Genomic DNA, 22,164 nt, shown 5'->3' with positions numbered 1-22,164 from the left:
AACAAGTTAATAATGTTTACCGAACAGACTCAGGACTTAACAGACACAGAAAATAACAAACTCGGGAAATGTCCTGAGGTCCCATATCTTAAGAACAAAAGCATTCTTAGTTTAAGAATAAGTTTCACTTTAAAGATAATACAGGCCAGGTGTGATAGCTCACACCTGTAATACCAGCACTTTGGGAGTCTGAGGAGGGCAGATCACTTGAGTTCAGGAGTTAGAGACCAGCCTGGGCAACATGATGAAACCCTTTTTCACCAAAAACACAAATATTAGCCCCGTATGGTGGCGCACGCCTGTGGTCCCAGCTGCTTGTGAGGCTCAGGTGGGAGGATCACTAGAGCCCAGGAGGCAGAGGCTGCAGTGAGCCAAGATGGCATCACTACACTCCTGTCAGGGCAACAGAGCAAGACCCTGACTCAAAAATAAAAGAAAAGAAAAAGAAAAAGATAATATATATCGCTGCAGAAGACAGTAGTTACACAAAGGTTAACAATCCTTTGTTACACTCCCTTGTAGGACAGCACATCTCCCCATTGGTGTGTTCCCCATTTTTTCTTTTTATATTATATATAAACAAGCCTCTACCTAAGGTGGATGTGTTCCTCCTCTTGCTTTGTCTGCTCTTGAATGCCCTGCTCTGTCTACGCAGTAACCATTCTTGCTATTCCTTTACTTCTTAATAAACTCACTTTCACCTTATTCTGTGGACTCACCCTGAATTCTCTCTTGTGTGAGATCCAAGAACCCTCTCTTGGGGTCTGGATTGAGATCCCTTTTCGGTAACACTGTTACTTAATGCTGATGAGCTTGATTCGTTTTTGTCAAGGACAATATTTTGATGTTCTTGAGAATGACTCGGGGAAATATTACTTGAGGTTATTAAATTCATATTTGATTTATTAATGTTATGAATTCAAAAATCTATTTCTTCTTAAGCTTTTAAGTTATGAATCAAATTATTAATTTATAAATCTGACAAATTTTAACAGTTACTTTTATGAGGACTTTGATTTACATTTGGTTTCATTTACAATTTTAGTTAAATGTTTAAATTGTCCATTTGACAAAATTTCCCAAGAATGTATATGACTTATAAACCTGGCAAATTAAATATGTATACATATTAATATTGAATCTCAACTTATTTTAGGGGTTAAAATACCGTTTATAAAACTAATAACATTGCCTTATACCTTTCAACTTGAAATTGCAAGTCTGAATAAATGAGAAATTTTATATTGGAATCATAAAAGTAATCTGTAAGATATTAAATATACCAAACTTCTTAAAACATAAAACGGTAAAATATATCAACAACAAACAACTTATTCTCAAACCTACTGCAAAAATATTAATACTATGATTTTTGTCTGCTTCATCATCTTACTATTTCTTTTTTTTTTTTTTCAGATGGAGTCTCACTCTGTCACCAGGCTGGAGTGCAGTGGCATGATCTCAGCTCACTGCAACCTCTGCCTCCCAGGTTCAAACAATTCTCCTGCCTAAGGCTCCCAAGTGGCTGGGACTATAGGCGCGCGCCACCACGAGAAGCTAATGTTTGTATTTTTAGTAGAGACGAGGTTTCACCATGTTGTCCAGGATGGTCTAGATCTCTTGACCTTGTGATCCGCCCACGTTGGCCTCCCAAAGTGCTGGGATTACAGGCTTGAGCCACTGCCCTCGACCCTTACCATGTATTTCTTAATAGAATTATGCTATATTTTGTCATGGAAGGACTATAATTTCTGTGTATATTAAAATGATATTCTAGGCCGGGCGCGGTGGCTCATGCTTGTAATCCCAGCACTTTGGGAGGCCGAGGCGGGCGGATCACGAGGTCAGGAAATCGAGACCACAGTGAAACCCCGTTTCTACTAAAAATACAAAAAATTAGCCGGGCGTGGTGGCGGGCGCCTGTAGTCCCAGCTACTCGCAGAGGCTGAGGCAGGAGAATGGCGTGAACCCGGGAGGCGGAGCTTGCAGTGAGCCGAGATCGCGCCACTGCACTCCAGCCTGGGCGGGCGACAGAGCGAGACTCCGTCACAAAAAAAAAGATATTCTAGTGAATATATTTGTCAGAATTTGGTCTATGACTTACATTTATTATAAGATACCACTTACAATACACTGATATCAAGGCTATTGGAAATTTGTGGAGGGAGGTGGACCCCACCTACATTTAATTACTAGAAGCTACCAATATTTACAAAAATATTATGAAAGTTGCTAACTGGTAAAATTAAGTTTTCTTGCAACACTAATGTTCTCTCTTAGCTCCTATCACGGTGTCTGGCACATCATAGATTTTCAATAAATAGCTGTTGGATAAATCAGTGCTTAAATCAGTTTCTACAGATTACAAGCTTGATAATTTTTCTGCTACTGCATACTCTGGGTTCCCCTTTTCTAGTTTCCAATAATTACCTCATTGCCTCTCCAGCCTCCTCTAATGCTGTTTTTGCTGTTTCTCCAGTCTTTATTTACACAATCCTCACTGCTTTCCAGCCTCCTCCAACAGTCTCCTTGCATCCTTCCATTCTCTTTCCACCACCTAGTCCAAAAGCCATTGCTGTGCATTTTTAAGTTTTTGTTATGACTGAACTCCACACCCAGTAGCAATTTCTGTCTGTTTTCTGTTGCAGAAGATCAAACTCTCCCAAAAAGTAGAGATTAAACCATAGCTAAAGATGGCGAATCATAGAAGGTAATCAAATCACACAATGGCTATTATTCATCATTCTTTTGATTCCAATGTATTTCATTTTATGCATTTAAAGTTATTCTGGGAGTCCATACACTTAACTAGAGGGCCAACGGAGTCCACAGCACAAAAATGACTAAGGATTCTTTTTTTTTTTTTTTTTTTTGAGATGGAGTTTCGCTCTTGTTGCCCAGGCTGGAGTGCAATGGCACGATCTCAGCTCACTGCAACCTCTGCCTCCTAGGTTCAAGCAATTCTCCTGTCTCAGCCTCCCGAGTAGCTGGGATTACAGGCATGCACCATCATGCCCGGCTAATTTTGTATTTTTAGTAGAGACCATGTTGAGGCTGGTCACAAACTCTTCACTTCAGGTGATCCGTCCGCTTTGGCCTCCCAAAGTGCTGGGATTACAGGTGTGAGCCACCACGCCCAGCCAAAAATGACTAAGAATTCTTGACCTAGGCAATGATGAAGAGACAGGATGGAAAAAATCAGGGCCAATTAATGACCATGTAGAGCAGAACCAGCCAGAAAACTTGGTCCAATAACCTCCGGATTACATGTGAGAAAACTAAATACTTACATTTTAAGTCATTATTTGTTGGAGTATCTTTTCTACAGCAGTTTACCTTAAGAAATATACAGGAAGCCTTGTCAACATAGCAATACCCTGTCTCTACCAAAAATTTGAAAATTAGCTGGGTGTGGTAGCATGCACCTGTAGTCCTAGCTAATGAGGAGGTTGAGGAAGCAGGATTATTTGAGCCCAGAGGTTTGAGGCTGCAGTGACCTATGATCTCACCACTGCACTCCAGCCTGGGTGACAGAGGGAGATCCTATCTCTAAAAAAGCCTCCTGGGCTCAACTGATCTACCCACCTTAGTCTCATGAGTAGCTGGGACTACAGGTGCAAACCACCACACCTGGCTGATTTTTATTTTTTTCGTAGAGGCAGGGTTTCACCATGTTGCCCAGGCTGGTCTCGAACTCCTGGCCTCAAGTGATTCACCCACCTCAGCCTCCCAAAGTGCTGGGATTACAGGCATGAGCCACTGTACCTGGCCTAAGAAAAGTTCTTTAATTAAAAGAAAAAAAGAAGTTTGCTCTCCATTCTTAGATCATCGCAGTGTGCTTATTAAGCATCCACATACCTAAAGATACCTACAGTATTGGCAGAAGTTCAGGACCTCTTTATCTGGATGTTCATTTGTATCCTTTAAAACAAAGGAAAAAAGAGAAGAAATTGTATGATGAGAACTACTATTTGAACAGATAATAAATAGGATATTCTAGAATTAAAGAATGTCATAAATCTTGAAAATCATAGTGTACACTGAAGTTTAAAATAAAATAATCTACACTTAGACCTGTCATAGTGAAAGGAAAAATAGATTATCTTAAAAGTAAAAAGGCCAGGCCAAGTGGCTCACACCTGTAATCTCAGCACTTTGGGAGGCCAAGGTGGGTGGATCACCTGAGGTCAGGAGTTCAAGACCAGCCTGACCAAAAAAGTGAAACCCCGTCTCTACTGAAAATACAAAAAATTAGCTGGGCATGGTGGGGGGTGCCTATAATCCCAGCTACGTGGGAGGCTGAGGCAGGAGAATCCCTTGACCCTGGGAGGTGGAAGTTTGCAGTGAGCCGAGGTTGCGTCATTTCACTCCAGCCTGGGCAACAAGAGCGAAACTCTAACTCAAAAAAAAAAAAAAGTAAAAAAGATATTCAATGTAACTGAAAAAATTTTCTCTAAATATTGATATAGAATAATCTTTAAGATAATCTTTTCCTTAAACTTCTACAATTGTTTATTTCTCATGCCATTTAATCACATAGATACCAAAATTGCAAATATATCATTTCTCTCTCGCTCTCTCTCTCTCTCTTGCCCGAGCGCATGCGTTTTTTTAACTACAGAGATAGGGTTCCCAGGTTGGCCTCAAACCCCTGGCCTCAAGCAATTCTCCTGCCTCGGTCACTCAAAGTGTTGGGACTATAGGTGTGAGCCTCAATGCCTGGCCTCATTTTAGATTTAATAGTAAACATATGTCCTGTGTATTTCTTTTTTTTTTTGGCCGGGGTTGTGGGGGTGCAGGAAGACAGTCTCCGTCACCCAGGCTGGAGTGCATTGGCATGATCATGGTTCACTGCAGCCTCTTATTTCTGGGCTCAAGCAATCCTCCTGCCTTAGCCTCCTGAGTGGCTAAGCCTGCGGGCACACACCATCGCACACAGCTAATTCTGAAATTTGTTGTAGAGGTGGGATCTCACTATGTTGACCAGGCTTTCCATATATGTCTTAAGGTAAACTAATGTAGAAAAGATGTATATTTTTTTCAATCACACATATTAATAGAACATTTACAAAAAAAATAAGAGAGCAAAGCCAAAGAAAATAGGAAGAAAAATAATAAGGATAGAAAATAATGAAAGATGATCAAAGGAGACAATAAAAAATTAAGAAACTGATTTAATTTTTAATGAAATTTTAATCATTAATAAAAAAGCAATTTGTAGATTACTATTTTTAATATAACAATTGTGTAACATTTGTAAATATGCAAAATAGTACTGCATAGTGTTAGTATATACATATACGGTTAAAAAAACACACAAACATGAATGGGAAATTATACCTATCAGCTTTAGGCTGGAGAAAGAGGAAGGAAAACGATTTGGGAAGGCTCAAATTTTTTTTTTTTTTTTTTTTTTTTTGAGAGAAAGAGTCTCACTCTGTCACCCAGACTGGAGTGCAGCGGCAATATCTCAGTTCCCTGCAGCCTCTTCCTCCTGGGTTCAAGCCATTCTGGTGCCTCAGCCTTCTGAGTGGCTGGGACTACATGTGTGTGCCACCATGCCTGACTAATTTTTATATTTTCAGTAGAGATGGGGTTTCACCATGTTGGCCAGGCTGGTCTCGAACTCCTGACTTCAAGTGATCTGCCTGTCTCAGCCTCCCAGAATGTTGGGATTACAGGCATGTGCCACCATGCCTGCCGGAAGGCTCAAGTTCTATAATGTTTTATTTCTTAGAAAAAATGGCCGAATGATAATATTGGTTAAAACTGACTTATGTGTACATGGGTAGTTGTTATATTATTCTTGATACTCCTCTACATGTTCTCATTATTTCATTTTTTAAAAGTTTAAGACGTTTGTCTCATGTGACTAAAGCAAAATGTTTGATTTAGAAAGGGTAATAGTGGCTCCTACAGAGACCATAAAGCCACAGTTAATTATACACTAGTTCTAATATTGACATTTGTTTTCAGTTACTTCTTTAGCTTCATTCATTACCATACCAAAAGGGTGTGTCTTCAGAGTTTGTATCCTTGGGAACCGCATGGTTGCTAGGTTGACCAATAACAGCCCTAGGATTCACATGCTGTTGTCCATGACTGTTACTACGCTAAACAGAGCCAAAAGAGGTAGGAGAAGAACTCATATGTTCTGAGAAAATTATTAGCGTTCCAATCTAATGTTCAGCTTACATATGGAACACCACATTAACCCCTTGGAAGAGTTCAAAAAGATCCAGAATGTTGCCACTGCTTTCAAATAAATTCCAACTCAAATTTTAGTTTATATACTTAAAATATAGCCATAGGGGAGTGTATGAAAATGAGTGGTAAATATAACAAGAATTCAGAAGCAGAAAAACATCTCTGTGGAGTGAGATGGCTGGTGAGACTTCAAGAGGAAAATAGAACTTGAGGTGGGAAATCAAGGGTGAGAACTATTCAGATAAGAAGGTGGCCGGGCGCGGTGGCTCATGCCTGTAATCCCAGCACTTTGGGAGGCCAAGGCGGGCAGATCAGCAGGTCAAGAGATCAAGACTCTATCCTGTCCAACGTGGTGAAACCCCGCCTGTACTAAAAATACAAAAATTAGCTGGGACTGGTGGTGCATACCTGTAGTCCCAGCTACTCGAGAGGCTGAAACAGGCGAATTGTTTGAACCTGGGAGGCAGAGGTTGCAATGAGCCAAGATTGCCTCACTGCACTACAGCCTGGTGACAGAGTGAGACTCCATCTCAAAAAAAAAAAAAAAAAGGTAAAGGTAAACAAAGTCAGGATTTAGGATGAGGAAGTCTGGCCATGGAGCAGACAGTACGGGATTTGAATGCCTGTTGCTTTATTCACTTCTACTAACTCCAAATGATTGTTTTTTTTTTTAAGTGCAAACAACACTATTTTACACATAGGTAATTTTCCTAAGAAGTAGAAGTATGGCATACAGAGAATAATTTAGAGCTAAATTTCCATGAAATGGAAGGGAGGGGAAAATCCAATGTGAGGTGAAAATTGTGTTTTGTTCTTGGGAAGGATAAATTTTTTTTCTTTTATAGAGACAGGGTCTCCTGTATTGTACAGGCTGGTCTTGAACTCCTGGGCTTAAACAATCTACCCTCTTCAGCCTCCCAAAGTGCTAGGATTACAGGCATGAGCCACCATGCCTGGCCTCAACTAACTCTTTATGTGGAAAAGAGTACAAATATGTTTATTATTTAACTCTTTATGTGGAAAAAAGTATATTTATTATTCTACTTTCTTCTGTATTATTTTATTATTTGAGTGCCAAGGGTTGAGGTTACCAGTTCAGGTAACACCTTTCTCTATATTAATCTTAGGAGACATGCTGCCTATCCCTACCACTGGCCCTTGGATGAATAAAGCCTACCTTTTCTAGCTCAGTAGTATTCTCTAATTTCACATCTCAGAGAAAGAGGGAGTAGTATATCCCCAGAGAAAATATTTAGGATTTTTTCCCCTCCCAGAAGGCCCTGGGTTCCTTATGCAAATTGATCTACCTTTGTGCCGGTAGTCAGCCTCACGTTCCCAGAATCACAGTGAGTGACTGACTCAATGGAGTCATAGAAGATATTTGCTATACCCTCATTACAGGGCAAAGAACCCTGCTTGTCTTACATTTGCATAAAGAATAGGGCCACTCTAGTGACTCTTCAAGAAATAAATAATAGACCGGGCGTGGTGGCTCATGCCTGTAATCTCAACACTTTGGAAGGCCAAGGTGGGAGGATTGCCGGAGCTCGGGAGTTTGAGATCATCCTGGGCAACATAGTGAGACCCTGTCTCTACAAAAAAATTAAAAAATTAGTTGGTGTGGTGGTGCGTGCCTGTGGTCTCAGCTACTGAGGAGGCTGAGGTGGGATGATCACCGTAACCCAGGAAGTCATGGCTGCAGTGGGCCATGATTGCGCCACTGCAGTCCAGCTTGGGCGATAGACTGAGACACTGCCAAAAAAAAAAAAAAAAGGGAATATAATAATAAGCTTCTTTTAATCAATATTTTAAAATGTCTTACCCTGCTATCTGTATATATCCATAATACTGCCTTGGCACATAGTAGACGAATCAAAACATGTTAGTTCTTTTCCCTTCTCTCTTTAGTTACCACCATTCCTGGTATTGGTCCCAGTTCTTCTAAGAATATTTTTGATCCAAGAGCCGTTTTATCTTGAATCCTACATAGCTGATTTTCCATTTTTCCATTCAAATAAACCAACAAGAGAACAACAGAGTGAAGAGAAAGGATGTTTAAGCCTAAATCCAAGACTGAGGTACAAGACCAAGAAACTTGGGGCAGGCCGGGCGCGGTGGCTCACGCTTGTAATCCCAGCACTTTGGGAGGCCGAGGCGGGCGGATCACGAGGTCAGGAGATCGAGACCACGGTGAAACCCCGTCTCTACTAAAAATACAAAAAAATTAGCCGGGCATGGTGGCGGGCGCCTGTAGTCCCAGCTACTCGGAGAGGCTGAGGCAGGAGAATGGCGTGAACCCGGGAGGCGGAGCTTGCAGTGAGCCGAGATTGCGCCACTGCACTCCAGCCTGGGCGACAGAGCGAGACTCCGTCTCAAAAAAAAAAGAAACGTGGGGCAGTAGATGGAAAAGAACAAGTGAAGAATCTTGGAAACAATTCAAAGGCACGTTGGATTCTTTGCTTGTAATAAAAAGGGCAAGTTGGTGTTACTTCTTAAGGTCTAATGTTAAAATTTCTTGAATCTGATCTTTATCATATGCATATTTTTTCATCCTTGGATAGTTAGACTTTTTTATATGTCAGGAATTCATCTATATTTTTTCATCTATATTTATTCTACATAAATCGATAAATCAAGGTGTAATATCAAAACAATGTTGCTGATAGAAAACTTTAGTTTTAGAAACTTTATTTTTAAAAACAGCTCAAAACTGCCTTCATTATATTACTGATTTAAATATTATGAAAAATGTTAAACATTCACAAAAGTATTGTAGAAAGACTAGCATAATGAACCCTCATACATGCACCACCCAGATTTGAAAATTATTGGAATTTTGCCATATGGGTTTTAGCTACCCTTATTTTCTTTCTTTTTGTTGCTAAAGTATTTTAAGGCCCCTCCAGGACCTCATGGGACTTTATCCTACATACTTGTAATTCTACTGATTTTTAATTAAATTATTGATTAACTAGTTAACAGAAAACAGGATATTACAGGAAGCATCTAGTGGGGTGCAGAGTCTAGCAATTAATCTTTTCTCATTTAATCAAAGAGAGCAGCAGGGCTCTAGTAAAATCAATTATGTTTAGAAATGGAAATTTTTAAAAATTCAAAAACGAGGAAGCATTTTAAGTACTCTTACAGCCTTTACTCTGTTTTCCTTCCTCTTGACATATTCCCCATTAACAACTGGCTACTTCTCATCTCTTTTGCCCCTAAGTGTAACCAGGATTTATGTAAATCATACGTCTTAACTCAGCAAGAAATTGGCAGCGTCCTAAGACATAGTTCCAAGTAAGTTTTATTTTTACAGTAAAATCCTGGCCCTTCTGTCTGGGAGACCTTTCTAGTCCTTTACATATCAGCACTACCACTTATGCTAATATTATAATTGTGTATTTATCAGTATTTTCACATAACTTTTCTTAGTTTTACCTGAAAAAGGAGACTAAGAAATAAAATGCCCAATGCTGATGAAGGTGTATATATTATGGATATTTTAATGTATTTCTGGTGGGAGTATATATATTTGAAACAAAACCAGTTTGACAATAATACTTGAGTACCAAGTTTCAATATTTGGTATCTTAAATTTTGTTAACTTCTTTATAACTAAACAGGATAAAAAATTATTAATGTGGAGATGACCTTCCCTCTACCACAAGAGAGAATGCTGACTTTGTGTATTTCATTCCAGCCTCTGCCTCCTTTCCCCCAGAGAAGGGTCATCTTCTGCCAGGCTGTAGTGATGGACTTTTGAGATGCAGAATTCAAAATTGGGAAGGGGTGAAGGTGGGGAGAGAAAAGCTAAATTGATCTGGGATAACTTTAAAAAAAAAGACTGATAGAGGGGGATAGAGAGAAAGAAAGCAGCTGAGAAAAGGGGAAAAGGGAATATTGGATTGTGGTTTATAAGTAAGAGGCTCCAGAATAATGTGGGGTTGCAGAGAATTGAAAAGAAGGGGAAAATGTGGGAAATGTTACTGAGGTGTATGAATGGAATTTATTCACAATTTTAGAAGAGAGCCAAGTAAATTATTACAAGTCCTTTTGAAAATGTTTTGCCTATGTATACTCAGGCTGGAGTTCAGTGATGTGATCATAGCCCAGTGTAGCTTCCAACTCCCCGGTTCAAGCAATCTTTCTGCCTTAGCCCCCTGCTGATACACATTCTTTGACAACATCATTTTTTTTTTTTTTTTTTTGGAGACAGAGTCTCAGTCTTGCTCTGTTGCCCAGGCCAGAGTGCAGTGGGGCGATCTTGGCCCACTGTAACCTTCACCTCCCAGGGTCAAGTGATTCTCCTGCCTCAGCGTCCTGAGTAGCTGGGGCTACAGGCGCACATCACCACGCCCAGCTAATTTTTTGTATTTTAGTAGAGACGGGGTTTCACCGTGTTGCCCAGGCTGGTCTCCAACTCCTCTGAGCTCAGGCAATCCGGCCACCTCGGCCTCCCAAAGTGCTAGAATTACAGGTGTGAGCCACTGCACCCAGCTGACAACATCTTTTTGATGGCAACATAACATTCTATCCATTGAAAGTACTGCAGTTAATGTACTATTCCTCTATAATTGGATTTATATTACTTCCAATTTTCTACTATTTAAAAAACACTGTGATGAATATACTTATGCTCACAGCTTCTTAAGATTTTTTTCACTAGGATAGATTCACAGAAGTAGAATTATGATGTGGAAGTTATAAATGTTTTATTTTGTCAAATTATTGTTTGTTGAAATGTATCAACGTATATAATCCTATCAAAACGGTATGACAATATCCATCATATTGCGTCCGGAATTTGTGGGTTCTTGGTCTCACTGACTTCAAGAATGAAGCCATGGACTCTCGCGTTGAGTGTTACAGCTCTTAAGGCAGTGCGTCTGAAGTTGTTCTTTCCTCCCGGTGGGCTCGTGGTCTTGCTGGCTTCAGGAGTGAAGCTGCAGACCTTTGCGGTGAGTGTTACAGCTCATAAATGCAGTGTGGACCCAAAGAGTGAGCAGTAGCAAGATTTACCACAAAGAGTGAAAGAACAAAGCTTCCACAGTATGGAAGGGGACCCGAGCGGGTTGCCACTGCTGGCTCCGGCAGCCTGCTTTTATTCTCTTATCTGGCCCCACCCATGTCCTGCTGATTGTTAGAGCCGAGTGGTCTGTTTTGACAGGGCACTGATTGGTGTGTTTACAATCCCTGAGCTAGACATAAAGGTTCTCCACGTCCCCATCAGATCAGTTAGATACAGAGTATGGACACAAAGGTTCTCCAAGGCCCCACCAGAGCAGCCAGATACAGAGTGTGGATTGGTGCACTCACAAACCTCGAGGTAGACACAGGGTGCTGATTGGTGTGTTCACAAACCTTGAGCTAGATACAGAGTGCGGATTGGTGTATTTACAATCCTTGGGCTAGACATAAAGGTTCTCCAAGGCCCCACCAGAGCAGCTAGATACAGAGTGTCAATTGGTGCATTCACAGACCCTGAGCTAGACACAGGGTGCTGATTGGTGTATTTACAGTCCCTGAGCTAGACATAAAGCTTCTCCACATCTCCACCAGACTCAGGAGCCCAGCTGGCTTCACCCAGTGGATCCCACACTGGGGCTGCAGGTGGAGCTGCCTGCCAGTCCCGCGCCGTGCGCTCGCACTCCTCAGCCCTTGGGTGGTCGATGGGACTGGGCGCTGTGGAGCAGGGGGCGGCGCTCGTCGGGAGTCTCGGGCTGCACAGGAGCCCACGGAGGCGGGGGAAGGCTCAGGCATGGCGAGCTGCAGTCCCGAGGCCTGCCCCGCGGGAAGGCAGCTAAGGTCTGGTGAGAAATCAAGCACAGCCAGTGGGCTGGAACTGCTGGGGGACCCAGTACACCCTCCGCAGCTGCTGGCCTGAGTGCTAAGCCCCTCATTGCCCGGGGCCGGCTGCTCCGAGTGCGGGGCCCACCAAGCCCACGTCCTCCCGGAACTCCAGCTGGCCGCAAGTGCCGCGCGCAGCCCCGGTTCCCGCTCGCGCCTCTCCCTCCACACCTCCCTGCAAGCTGAGGGAGCCGGCTCCCACCTTGGCCAGCCCGGAAAGGGGCTCCCACAGTGCAGCGGTGGGCTGAAGGGTTCCTCAAGTGCCACCCAAGTGGGAACCCAGGCAGAGGAGGTGCCGAGAGCGAGCGAGGGCTGTGAGGACTGCCAGCATGCTGTCACCTCTCAATATGTACCGTCAACATTGAGTATTTTGTATCTTAGGATCTTTTTTATGTAATTTTTTTTTAATTTTTGATATATTTACCAGATCATACATTGGATAAACCTTCCTATTCTCTTAGGAAAACAGTGACTCATCTTAAATTTACTTTCCATTTACTTCTTGAAAAAAATCTTTAACGGATCATCCCTTATGTTTTTCCCAAGCTCTCTCTCTTTTCTATCTTCTTTCCTTTCTCCTGTCTTCCTGCTTTACCTGCCTGCTTTATTTCTTTCCTCTCATTTTTTGGTAAAGTTGTTTTGTATTTGTTTTGGAATAAATTTAAAAAGAACAAAAACAAGCTCTACCCTGATAATGATAATCTTGAGCACTTTTAGCAATGCAAAGAGAACTCATTGACTCACAAAGTCTCCCTGTACCATTTCATGTATCTTATTTGTGCCTGGCAGCAATACAAAAATAAGATCCAATCTGTTCTGTACAAAATGCCCTTCAAATATCTGAAGATAGCTGCCTAAGTAGTCTCTTCTCTATGCTAAAGTGTCACAGTGATTTTCAACCTTTCCACAAGCAACAGCATTTTTGAATGCTTCACTAACCTGCTCAAGTTTCTCTGGACACACTCTTAACTTTCTCAGAACAGCAGGATTGCAGCTGTGGCATTATATATCATTCGTACAACTACAACTGAAAATTATTGTCCATTGTGGAGGAAATGCCCTTTAGGAATGGATTAACACAATTACCTAATACTGCTCAGTTTTAGTAAGCAGTTTTTCTCTCCTTGAAGAGAACTATGTACTGAATCATGGTTTTCTCTCATAGAGTGGTTGTGAAAATTAATAATGTTTAGGCCAGGTGCAGTGGCTCACGCCTGTAATTCCAACACTTTGGAAGGCTGAGGCAGGTGGATCACCTAAGGTCAAGAATTCGAGACCAGCCTGGCCAACACGGTGAAACCCCGTCTCTACTAAAAATACAAAAAAAAAAAAAAAAAAAAAAAAAAAAAATTAGCTAGGCGCGGTGGTGCATTCCTGTAATTCCAGCTACTTGGGAGGCTGAGGCAGGAGAATCACTTGAACCTAGGAGGCAGAGGTTGCAGTGAGCCGAGACTGTGTCACTGCACTCCAGCCTGGATAACAAGGGTGAAACCCCACCTTGAAAAAATAAAAAATAATAAAAAAAAACAAAGAAAATTAATGATATTTATAAAGTATCTAAAACACTGGCTGGCATAATGTTCGATAAATATTAATTATATATTAGTAACTAATTTTTTTTGGCAGTTATCTGAGTATCTGTTTGCCCCTTGGTCTATGGATATAGACTGAGAAGAATAGAAGGATGGAATTGAAATGAAATAATAACAAAAAAAAGAAAAATATTGCAATGACAAACCAGGTGGACCTTTCTGAGGGTAAGGGATTGGCCTTGCCTTTCTTCCATGAATGGAATCTTGACTCCCATATTTTTAGAAAAATAAATAAATATTTTTAAGGGTATATTTCTTAGTTATTATTTCTCTCCTTGATAAATGGAGGCAATATTTTAAAAATCTCAACAGCATCACTGGTGGGAAAAACCAACTGGGTTGCTGTTTAACCAAAGGTGGAAAGAGAGGAGACCAAGGGTTGGCCATTGTTGTTTTGCCACTGAGGACCCCGAGCTCTCCTAGGCCTTTTAATCATATCAAGTAGAATATTCTAGAATTGGCCAGCATCTGGGGCTCTAGATGTCAGAGATCAGAGCCAGGCAAGGCTCTGGGCTCCCAAACTTGAGCCTTTCCTGTTAGCTGCAGCCTCCCACCAAGGACCAGCCCCAGACGTCTTTCCCACCCTCCTGTTCTCCATACAGAATTCCTAAAGGATTGCTGGCCAGGAGGCACAGATACAGGTTAGATTTTCTGGTTATATTCCTCCACGCCCTCATTAAAAGTCTTATACTGTTGTGTTTATTTTAGTGACATTATAAATTAATAACAGGCCGGGCACAGTGGCTCATGCCTGTAATCCCAGCACTTTGGGAGGCTGAGGTGGGTGAATCACTTGAGGCCAGGAGTTTGAGACCAGCTTGACCAACATGGTGAAACCTTACCTCTTCTAAAAACACAAAAATTAGCCAGGCGTGGTGGCACATGGCTGTGGTCCCAGCTACTCAGGAAGCTTGAGGCAAGAGAATAACTTTAACCCAGGAGGCAGAGGTTGCAGTGAGCTGAGATCACACCACCGCCCTCTAGCCTGGGTGACAGAGTGAGACCCTGTCTCAAAAAAATTAAAAGAAAATTAATTACAATTCTATAAATATTTGATTTGAACCGATTTCAGTGAAACTATTACTTTTCTTGATTGAGATGTTTCTTTTAGTGCAACCTAAGGATTTGTTTTAAATTACAATCATTACTAAATAACAGAAATAACATTTTTCTGTATTCTTATCATCTGTGTGTAGAAAAGATAGTAATGTATCAAAAAGAAAGAAAATGCTTTGATTCCTGTAATGACTGCTTCCTGGAAAGCAGCCTCACATGGAACCTCTTAGTCTCAGCATCCAGAGCTCCAGAAAAGGAAAATTTCAAGTCTGACAGAAAATTCTATGTATATCATTTCTTTGGAACCTTCAGCCCTCAAGATTTCAGCAGCATGACCTCAGTTTCAATATAGTTGTCCTTAGTTCTCATGTCACTGTTTTGATGCTGCCTGTTGTTGAAGCAGAAGAAGCCAGTGATGTAATCGATCTCTTGTTAGGTGTGGCTCTCAGCATTACAGGCATTTGTGCTTACTTGCAGGTATTTGCACTAGAAAGATATGGACACATGTGACTTTGAAGGGCCTACTGAATCAAACCTCAGCCTGAAAAGCTTTGTGCTATTGAGGCTAAACCTGAGCTTTGGTGTCTGAAAGTTTTCAAGAATCAGTAAAGAGGGGAGTTTTACATTCTTCATTGTTTCCATGAAATGAGAACAAACAGATATATATGTATATATATGGAAAAAGAAAAGTTTTCTTTACAACAAATAATGCACTGAAAAATGCAGCCTATGATTTGCATTTGCTCATCAGAAAGGAGGTCAAAGAAGTAAGGTGGCTGAAATTTTCATAATAGTTCATACTTTTAGAATTTCAAAGCTCATAAAATAGAAAGAGGGAAGTTCTTGCCCAGAATTCTAGGAAATCACCACTGTTCACTTGTAATCACTGCCTCCTGAATCGTTTCAGAGTCTTTTCTCCATATTTTTATTAGATTTTTGTTTTGTTATCTCCCAAGCTGATACTGTATTTAGCTATCAAATAGCCAAAAAGGGGAACTTTTTATCTCTAGGGGAAAAAAAACTAGAAAAATGTATTCAGTGTATCTAATACTGAAATGCAGAAAAGATTTAAAGACGTTGACACGGAAAAGAGATTTAATGTTAAAACACTTTATGTTAACTGAGTAACATCCTCCTGATGAGAAGTAATATATTACATATAAACCCATTATGTTGTTAAAAAAATAAAATCCTTTAATTACAGGATTAAGTACTCTTTAATTGTAAGACAATTAGTTCAGGTTCTTTTTTGGTAGATTAATTTACGTGCTAGGAAACAAAAGATGAACAAGACAGACATAAATGTCTAGATTGTTGCTAAACTGAGTTTTCACTTAGAACTACTTCTGAAAATATTTCATCTTCATTTGAAGAAATTTTATCTTTATATCAGACACTTTTTTTTTATTTTTATTTTTTTGAGATGGAGTCTTGCTCTATTGCCTAGGCTGGAGTGTAGTGGCGAGATCTCAGCTCACTGCAACTTCCACCTCCCTGGTTCAAGCAATTCTCCTGCCTCAGCCTCCCAAGCATGTGCCTGGGATTACAGGCACATGCCACCACGCCCAGCTAATTTTTCTGTATTTTTAGTAGAGACATTGGCCAGACTGGTCTCGAACTCCTGACCTCAGGTGATCAGCGCCCCCCTCAGTCTCCCAAAGTGCTGGGATTACAGGCGTGAGCCACTGCACCTGGCCTTATATCAGACACTTTACTCAAGTCTACAGATATGAAAATACCTGTAGTGAGGCTTGTCAAACTAGGATAATAGCCAAATTAATACCAATGTCACTCTAGTTTAGAATTTAAAAGGTATATCATTCCATATAAGAATACAGACAAAACAATATTAAGTTTGCTTTTTAAATAGAATTTTTTAAAAAAATTAATCACTGTATTAGTATATTTACCTCTTAGAAGAATATTTCCTTGCATGCATTTGAGTATGTGCTAAGTAGAAAATTCCATTGCTTTGAGAAATAATGCACAAAGACTTGCAAAGTTGAAATGAAGACTTTACAACTCTGTCTGCATCACATTTGAAGTTAAAAAAGAAACACACCAAGCAAAAAATTTGAGGCAGTATCTCAGTGAATTAAGACAGCTCACACACAGTAGAGTATCTATTTTAATAACAGCATAAAAGTGTGAAAGATTTCCCTGTTGCAAAAACATTTATTAGTCTATTTAGTTATTTCAGAATCATCCTGCACTTTGCTTAGTAAGACAAACAGTTAATGAGTTACTTGAGGAAGCTAAACACTCGTGTAGAATTGCAAGCCTTAGGTCATATTCCACCATCCAGCTCACTATCATGTTACTGGGAAATTAAGATCTCTTAGAACTGTTCCTTGACTTCATAGTAATAAATGCATCGCAGCCTGAAGTAAACAGAGTGATCTTTAAAAAGCCGACAATTTAGATGTTTTTCATAATTTTTAATACCTATGTTAGAGTCAGCAATTTGGTGAGCAATAAAGTCAATTATCAGCTCTGCCAGTAAATCTCCTGTAACTTTATGAAAAAAGGTCATACTAACCTAGTACATTGAGCACCTCATGCTCATGAACATCGATGACTTTCCCAAAATATTCTAGTTATTCAAAACTTAATTTCAACTCTAATGATAAGAAATACAGCCACGCCCCACATAACAATGTTTGGTCAGTGACAGATTGCCTATATGATAGTGGTCCCATAAGATTATTATTCCTTTTAAAAATTGTACCTTTTTCATATTTAGATGCACAAATACTTGCCATTGTGTTACAATTGGCTACATATCCAGTACCAAAACATGCTGTTCAGGTTTGTAGCCTGGGAGCACTAAGCTATACCATACAGCCTAGGGGTATGGTAGGGTAGACCATGGAGGTTTGTGTCTATGATGTTTGCCCAGTTATGAAATCACCTAACAGTGAATTTCTCAGAATAGATCACATTGTTAAGCAACGCATGACTCTATATATGACTTATTCATTAAATAACTCAGTCACTTATTAACTGACTACTACACGTCAGGCATTATACCAGGTAGGGAATACAAAAACAAATAAGATATCTTCTTATTTTTGAAGAACACATATCTAGTTATGGAAAAAAACATAAACAGATAATTATAATACAATGTGATATAGAAGTATATTGTTTATAACATTCCTAGAGGTGGCATTTGTACTGGTCTGGAAATACAAGTATAAGTTTTTGTCAAGCAGCAAACTGAAGGAGGGACATCCTTCAGATATCCTGCTGTCTTTGTTATAAATTATTAAGCACAATTCACAAATGATATTTCTAGCATGATAAAATTTAATGAAAATATAACAATTTTATTACACTATGTATTCATTACACTGTTATTAATGTTAATATCAGGTGATTTACATATATCGTAAATTATTTTCTTCTTAAGTATTGTATGTCATCAGTAACATTAATTCTTTCTTGGTTTTAAGGTTCTTAAACTCTTTAATGGCTCTAAATTTTTCCATGTGATTGAGTACACTCAGGTGGTATGGCCATGGACTCTAAAACTTTTTAAAAGTCTTTCTCCTGGCAAAATATGCATAACGAGTTTAACAAGCAACTTGTCTGCCTTAGGGTATAAAGGTAAAACTTTTTTTCTAAGCGACTTCAACTCTGTTTTATCAAATCCCCCTGACTCATCTCTTAATGATACCTCAGGAAAATCCCATAGATTTTCAGTCATATTCAGTTATTAAAAATTCAGCCTAGTTTGACCTACCTTTTTTTTTTTTTTTTTCCTGAGACAGAGTTTTGCTCTTATTGCCCAGGCTGGAGTGCAGTGGCACGATCTCGGCTCACTGCAACCTCCGCCTCCCGGGTTCAAGCGATTCTCCTGCCTCAGCCTCCCAGGTTGCTGGGATTACAGATGCCCACCACCATGCCAGCTAATTTTTTGTATTTTTAGTAGAGACGAGGTTTCACTATGTTGGCCAGGCTGGTCTTGAAATCCTGACCTCAGGTGATCCACCTATCTCGGCCTCTCAAAGTGCTGGGATTACAGGCGTGAGCCACCGTGCCCATAGCCTAGTTTTACCTACTTTTGTGCACGAGTGTCCCTTCCCCATCAATGTTAGCCAGCTTGTGGTCCGAGGGACTTGAAATGGGAAGGGAAACTCCTTCCTTCACTCCTAGTTAGTGCTCTTGACAGATAAATATGGTAATGTCTCCTTCAGCACAGGTATAATGAACTATGGACTATGAACTTCATTATTTGTTTATGGGAAGTCAATGAACTCATTAAGACTTTTATCTACCATTATCAACCAAAGCTTTCAGTGATGTATGTCTTGTGCGAACTCAGAATATAACATTTCACAATTTGTAGGATGTGGTAGCTGCTTTATAACCGTACAATACTGTTCATTCAAGAAAGATTTATTACTTTGTGTCAAACACTGTGTGATGTAAGTCAAATGATAGCACACACACACACACACACACACACACACAGATTTCATTTGGATGTATCATATTTTAAAAAGGTGAAAACATAGTGCTAGTTAGTGAAAACAAAATATTTTATTTTTATTGATGCAAAATTAATTTAAGTGATCTAACTCTCTAAATATCTGAAGGTCCCCACTGGTATTAATAGTTCAGATTGACATAAACTGACCAATACTATTAATAAAAGGAAACGTGTACTGAGTAGGTACTCTGTGCTTTTGTGTTAAGTGATTTATACGTTGTATTTAATCTAGTTAATAATCTGACGAGCTAGTTAGTAATATTATTCATATTTTACAATGTGAAAACTGAGTGTGAGTGGTCATTACACCAGCTTAACTTTACCCACCTGCTAAGCCAGCCTTGAACTCCCATTCAAAAGCCAGCTAAGCAAGCCCAATTGGCTGACTGGATCCATGGTGTTTGTATAGATAACAATTACACTTAAAAATTGGTTAAAAGGGTAAATTTCAAGTTCTGTGCTTTTTAACCACAATCTATATAAACAAATAAATAAATAAATGTTGTATGACCATAATATGTAGCCAACAAAATTATGCTTTCTGTGAATTTTAATGACCTGAAAAAATGCATATAATGTGAATGAAAAAAAGCATTATACAAAACCTGATATACAATATGATAAAAATGATGTAAGATATACGTGTGTGTAAAATTATATATAAGTAAATCCATAAATTCATATGTATTTTATGGTTGTATGTTACATATATCAAATAAATATGTGTCTATGCATATATACATACATAGTTATTTTTTCCTTTTTGAGAAGGAGACTTGCTCTGTTGCCCAGTCTGGAGTGCAGTGGCACAATCTCAGCACACTGCAACTTCTACCTCCTGTGTTCAAGTGATTCTCCTGCCTCAGCCTCCCCAGTATCTGGGATTACAGGTATGTGCCACCACAGCCAAGTAAATAAATATTTTGAAAAAAATTGTTCAAACCTTAATATTCCTGGTTATTAGTTTTCACATATTGATTATCTGACTTTTTTTCTCTCAACTTCTTTATATCTAAATACGTTTTAAACAATGATGCTAGCCTTATGCTGATTTTTGTGGTCTTGAAAGGAGTATAAGAAGTGAATATCCAATTTCCTTAGCATTCCAAGAAGCTTTCCAGGAAGCCCATTTCAGTCTCACCTCATGGGGATCCCTGAACGTAAATAGAAAGGATTCAAAGCATACTACTACAGAAAATCATGAAACCACAGAGTAAGACAGCAAGAGAGGAAGAAAGAAATACAGTCTCTACAAACAACCAGAAAATAAATTATAAAATGGCATTAGTAAGCTGTTATCTATCAATAATTACTTTGAATGTTGCCATGGTTTGACTGTGCCACCTGAAGTTCATATGTTGGAAACTTGACCTCCAATGTGGAGGTGTTGGGAGGTGCAGGCCTATGGGGAGGTATTTGGGTCAGGGGCTCTCTCCTAATGAATGAGTTAATGCCATTGTCACAGGAGTGAGTTCCTTATAAAAGGATGAGTTTGGCATCCTCTTGCTCTTTCTATCATCCATATGATGCCTTCTACTGTGTTAGGATACAAGCAGGCCTTTATCAGATGTCGATCCCTTGATCTTGGACTTCTCAGCCTCCAGAACCATGAGCCAATACATTTCTGTTCATTATAAATTACACAGTCTGTGGTATTCTGTTATAGCAGTGCAAAATAAACTGAGACAAATATAAGTGGATTACATTCTCCAATAAAAGACAGAGTAGTTGAATGGATTAAAAAAAAAACAGGACCCAACTATATACTGCTTAGCAGAGACTCACTTCACTTTTCAGGACACAAATAGACTGACAGTAAAGAGATGGAAAAAGATATTCCATGCAAATGGAAACCAAAAGACAACAGGGGTAGCTATATTTGTATCAGATAAAACAGACTATAAATAAAAAAAACTGTAAAAAGAGACAAAGAAGGTCATTATATAATTATAAAGGAGCCAATTCATCAAGAGAATATAACAATTGTAAATCTATATGCACCCAACATTGGAGTCCCTAAATATATAAAGCAAACATTTAAAAATCTGAAGGAAGAGATAGATTGCAATATAATAATAATAGGGGCCTTCAAGTCCTATTATCAATAATGAACAGATCATCCACATAAAAAATTAATAAGGAAACACTGGACTTGCTCTACACTTTAGATCAAATAGACCTAACAGACATATACAGAGCATTTCATTCAACAGCAACAGAATACACAGTCTTCTCAAGAACACACATAACATTCTCTAGGATAAATTATATGTTAGACCACAAAACAAGTCTGAACAAATTTCAGAGGATTGAAACATATCAAGTAACTTCTCTGACCATGATGGTATGAAACTAAAAATAAATAACAGGAGAAGTTTTGAAAATTCAGAAATATGTGGAAATTAAATAACATGCTCCTGAACAACAAATTGGTCGAAGAAGAAATCAAATGGGAAATTAAAAATTTTCTTGAGTTAAATGAAAATGGAAACATAATATACCAAATCTTATAGGATGTAGCAAAAGCAATTCTAAGAGGGAAATTTATAGCAATAAATGCCTATATCAAAAAAGAGGAAGGTCTCAGATAAACAATCTAATGTTATACTACAAGGAATTAGGAAAAAGAAGAACAAACTGAGTCCAAGGTGAGCAGAAGGAAAGAAATAACAACGATTAGAGGGGAAATAAATAAAATAGAGACTAGAAAAAAGTAGAAAAATATAAACAATACTAAGAGTTGGCTTATTAAAAACATAAAATTGATAAACGTATAGCTATACTAAGAAAAAGAGAAGAAAACTCAAATAAAATCAGAAATGAAAGAAGAGACACGACAATTGATACAGAAATAAAAATAATCATAAGAGATTACTTTGAACAACTATATGCCAACAAACTGGATAACCTAGAAGAAATGGATAGATTCCTAGACATTACAACTTGCCAAGAGTGAATCTTGAAGAA

At 39.1% G+C, this 22,164-nt stretch overlaps 1 pseudogene; it reads left to right on the top strand.

The window, feature by feature from the left end:
* The first annotated feature begins 15,033 nt into the window (after positions 1-15,033).
* LOC115832926 lies at positions 15,034-15,212 on the top strand (annotated as a pseudogene).
* The last annotated feature ends 6,952 nt before the right edge of the window (positions 15,213-22,164 follow it).

Source organism: Nomascus leucogenys, chromosome 23 (assembly GCF_006542625.1).
Source record: "Nomascus leucogenys isolate Asia chromosome 23, Asia_NLE_v1, whole genome shotgun sequence".
Lineage (NCBI taxonomy): Eukaryota > Metazoa > Chordata > Mammalia > Primates > Hylobatidae > Nomascus > Nomascus leucogenys.
This window is presented reverse-complemented; position numbering and strand designations above follow the sequence as displayed.